The 4,708-nt window shown below is 55.0% G+C and overlaps 1 long non-coding RNA gene across 1 annotated transcript; it reads right to left on the reverse strand.

Annotated features, from left to right (window-relative positions):
- Positions 1-3,247: 3,247 nt before the first annotated feature.
- Positions 3,248-4,404, reverse strand: LOC130033386 (uncharacterized). Its single transcript, XR_008793965.1, has 3 exons — positions 4,329-4,404; positions 3,806-3,913; positions 3,248-3,472 (listed from the first exon to the last, which is right to left on the reverse strand). It is a non-coding gene; the product is annotated as an uncharacterized LOC130033386 (long non-coding RNA).
- Positions 4,405-4,708: the final 304 nt, after the last annotated feature.

Below are 4,708 nucleotides of genomic sequence, written 5' to 3' on the forward strand. Positions count from 1 at the left end.
ACGTGGGGCCTGAGGAGAAGCGCCTCGGAGCCTGCGGCCGACCCTGAGGGCCCGAGGGCTGCGCGGCTGGGGCGGCGGGGCGGGGCCTCTGTGACGGAGGGGCGGGGCCGGCTTCCCTCCGCCAATGGGCTCTCTGGGCCCCGCCCACACGCGGGGGCACTTCCTGCCGCCAGGCTGGCCCCGCCCCGGAAGTCGGCTGTCGGGACCGGAAGTCCAGACTGAGAGCAGAGTCGCGCGGGGCGGCAGCTGCGGCCTGACAGGGGTTGTCCGTTCTCTGGGCTGAAGAGAGACAAGCTCCACACGGAAGTGGCTCCGCTCGGTGGGCACAGGAGTGTGCGCGGCTCCAGTCTCCGTGGGGACCCTGCCCGCGGCCACTGCCTGTGACCTCGGGACACAGGTCGGGGCCTGGAGCCGAGCCCGCGCGAAGTCCCGAGGAGGCCGCGTGGTTGGTGCGTCCTAGGCCCGGGCTCCGCGGGGCGGCGGGTGGCCCGCGTGACCAGGGACCATAGGCCCGGAACCCACGGAGGACAGCGGCGGCCCACGTGACCGTGGACTGTAGGCCCGGAACTCACAGACTGAGGTGGGCGGCCTGCGTGACCAGGGACTGTAGGCCCAGATCCCACAGAAGATGGCCGGCGGCCCGTGTGACCAGGGACTGTAGGCCCAGAACCCACGGGGGACAGCAGGTGGCCTGCGTGATCAGGGACTGTAGGCCCAGAACCCACAGAGTTTGGCAGGCGGCCCGTGTGACCAGGTTTGTAGGCCCGGAATTTACGGAGGACAAAGGGCGTCCTGTGTGACCAGGGACAGTAGGCCCGGAACCCAAGCAAGATGGCAGGCAGCCCGTGTGCCCAGGGACTATAGGACGGGAACCTACAGAAGATGGTGGGCAGCCTGCATGACGTGGAACTGTAGAACACGAACCCACAAAGGACAGGCAGCTGGTGTGAACAGGAACTGATCCGGAACCCATGGAGGACAACAGGTGGCCCGTGTCACCAGGAACTGTACGCCCAGAACCCACGGAGGATGACGGCGGTCCACGTGACCAGGGACTGAAACCCACAGAGCGCGGTGGGCGGCCTGTGTGACCAGGGACTGTAGGCCCAGAACCTACAGAGTGCGATGGGTGGCTTGTATGACCAGGGACTATAGGCCCGGAACCCATGGAGCGTGGCGGGTGATCCACGTGACATGGACTTCAGGGCCAGAACCCACGGAGTGCGTCAGGTGGCCCGCATGATCAGGGACTGTAGGCCCACAACTTACAGAGGACGACGGGCATCCTGTGTGACCAAGGACTATGTGCCTGGAACCCACAGAGTGCAGCAGGCATCCTGTGTGCTCAGGGACTATAGGCCCGGAACCTGCAGAGTGTGGCAGGCTTCCCGTGTGACCAGGGACTGTAGCCCCAGAATGCACATAGCACACCGGGAGGCCCAAGTGACCAGAGATTGTAGGCTTGGAAACCACAAAGTGCAGTGGGTGGCCATGTGCCCAGGGACTATAGTCCTGGAACCCACGGAGGATGACGGGCGGCCTACATGACCAGGGACTGTAGGCCAGAACCTACGGAAGATGGCAGGCAGTCTGTGTGCCCAGGGACTGTAGGCCCAGAACCCATGGAAGATGCTGGGTGGACCACTTACTAGGGACTGTAGGCCCGGAACCCACAGAGGACGTCAGGCGGCCTGCGTGACCAGGAAATGTAGGTTCGGGCCCTCACGGAGTGCGGCAGGTGGCCCTTGTGCCCTGGGACTGTAGGCCAGGGCCCCATGGAGCATGGAGGGTGGCCCTCGTGACCAGGGACTGTAGGCCTGGAACCCACGGAGGATGACGGGCAGCCTGTGTGACCAGAGACTGTAGGTCCGGAATCCACGGAGCATGGCGGGCAGCCAGTGTGACCAGGGACTGTAGGCCTGGAACCTACAGACAACAATGGGCTGCCTGTGTGCCCAGGGACTGTAGGCCCAGAACCCATGGAGCATGGAGGGCTTGGGCCTTCACGGAGCATGGCAGGTGGCCTGTGTGCCCAGGGATTGTAGGCCTGGAACCCACAGAGTGCAGCAGGCGACCCATGTAACCAGGGACTTTAGGTCCGGACCCCACGGAGCACCACAGGCGGCATTCGTGACCAGGGATTGTAGGCTTGGGCCCTCACAGAGTGTGGTAGGTGGCCCGTGTGCCCAAGGACTGTAGGCCCAGGCTCCGCTGCGGGCGGCCGCATGATCAGGGACTTAGGCCCAGAACCCACAGAGCTCGGCGGGCAGCCCGTTTGTCCAGAGACTTTAGACCTGGGCCCTGTGGAGCATGGTGTACGGCCTGTGCATGCAAGAGACCTTAGGTCCACAACCCATGGAGCACAGTGGGAAGCCTTTGCTGCCAGAGACTGTAGGCCTTGAACCCACCGAACATAGTGGGTGGCTTGTGTGCTCCAGAGACTGTAGGCCTGGGGCCTACAGAGCATGACAGGTGGCTTGTGCAGGACAGAGCTTGGGGGACGAGTCCATGGAGGACGGTGGGGAATGAGCAGCCGTCCAGGAGCTGGGCCCCTCTGGGAAAGCAGTTGTTGGGTGTGTGCTTGGGAGCAATCAGGGGAGAGGTGTGTTGTTGGTGAAACTGGTTCCTGATGTTGCTCCAGTTCTTTGCCTATTACCCTGGGATGGTCACATCCTTAACAATCCAGTGACCTTAATCATCGGAGGTGGAAGTATTCTGCCAGTCAGTTGAATTTGTAACGACGTTATTCAGTGACTTTCACAATCGTTCAATGGCTTTCATAAGCCAAATTACTTTATTCTGTGAAATTGAAAATTATAATCATGTGCCTTCCTTTACTCTGTGCAGTTTCTTTTCTATATTAAACATGTACAGTTACTTAAGAAAGAATATGTCTTTAAAAAGATACAGTAGAGAGATTATGGGGAATAGTGTCTGCCATGGAGGCAGGGGGAGGGTGGGAAAAGGGGGATATACCGGAGATACTGGTGGTGGGGAATGTGCACTGGTGGAGGGATGGGTGATCATCATGTGATTGTAACCCAAACATGAGAGCTTGTAACTATCTCACAGTGATTCAATAAAATTTTTAAAAAAAGATACATTAAAGATGAGCAGAGAAGGAAGCAAAATGGGAGTCCTGAGATGTACAAACATATGTGTCCTATTCGTCTTTCATGACTTCCTCCTGTATTTTCAAATTCCCCTTCATGAGTCCCAGACTATAAACTTGGTAAGTGAAAAGGAATAGGAAATTTGCTGGAACTCTTTTTTCTGAGCACTGGGATGCACCCATGATCTCCTAGAAGAAGGTACTTTCTGCACACAACACTAGAGAGGGTCCTCCTGGCCATTTCCTTGCAATGCAAGTCTGCTTTTCTGTCAGCCATTGTAAGATGTAGAACTCATCTGTTCTTTTCCGATCAACTTCTGACTGGCACTGTTCATATTTGGACTGGGTCCAGAAGGACATCTGAAACGATAGGGAGTTTTTTACTCAGGGATGCTTGGCCAGCTCCAGAGTTCACAATGCAACACTACACATCAGCTTCAAGGCAGAGGAAATGTTTCCTAATCTTTGGTTTTGTGTGGGGCCCAGGATTTGGACAGAAAGTGACATTAAAACTGAGATAACTTGGAAGAGAAGAAACCATGAGGGAAAAAATAACCCCCCAAACATTGCCATCTCAAGTACTTACTTTCTGACTGCTTTGGGTTTCTACCTAATATGGTTCTTTGCACACTGCTTCTATTGTGATATTTGAGTTGTTGCCAATACTTAGATCCGTGTCTATTGGGTAGGTACCTGGTATTTTCCTGAGTTGGTTGCAGAGACAGAGCACAAACAGAGATCTTGTCTTCTTGAAGATGTAGGTGGACACTTACTTCCTCACATTTTTTGCCTGGACTGTTGCTAACGGACAGCAAGAAAAAAATCAGTTCAACTTTATTTTTGAAAGCAACTTCATTTTAATATTAGGGCTTAATGTACCTATACTTGAAGACCTGAAAGCTGTTGTAAAAGCTCTCCTGGGAAAGCCTCCCAAAGTCCCACCTTGTGGGCAAGTAGCACCTTGGGTGAGGACACAACTCTAGGACCATCCAGTCCAACAGTCAGAACTGGGGTGGGAAGATGGGAGGTGTCCTGCTTAATCCCCACTTTACGCTCTCTGCACATTTGTATCATAGCAACATTTGCCACCAGCACACTGAGGCACTGGAGCATCTCCCTCCCCATGATTGTTCCACTGTTTCTTTGACTTCCCTTGATTTCCAAGAGGAGACAAATTCAGTGACAACATTTTCTGGAAGAATGTGGCTGTACTTACCCCTTTCTACACCTTAGACTTATCCAACAGGAAGCAACGAGGAGTAAAATGAAGAGAATCACAGCCGAGAGTGAGCCTGAGCAAGAAAACAAGGTTAGAAAGTGTCCTGCAGGTGGAAATCTGTCTTGGTGGCTCATTCCACAAGCGATGCCAGTGATCTTTGAAAATTTTTTACAAACTCGCTACCCTGGATGCGCTTAGCTGGAAGGACTCCCTCTGCTGTTGGTTAGCCTATCACATTGTTTTTCACCCCACAAGGGGTCCAGGTGAGGCAAATGGCATATTTAAGCTCTGGGCCAACTGCTATTGCAACAGCTTATGGCTCCCCTTGTCTGCTCACGAGTCTTGTGTAAGCACCAGCTACTAACCCTCCTACTCCC

The sequence above is a fragment of the Sorex fumeus genome, unplaced genomic scaffold (genome assembly GCF_029834395.1).
Source record: "Sorex fumeus unplaced genomic scaffold, SorFum_2.1 ptg000006l, whole genome shotgun sequence".
Classification (NCBI taxonomy): domain Eukaryota; kingdom Metazoa; phylum Chordata; class Mammalia; order Eulipotyphla; family Soricidae; genus Sorex; species Sorex fumeus.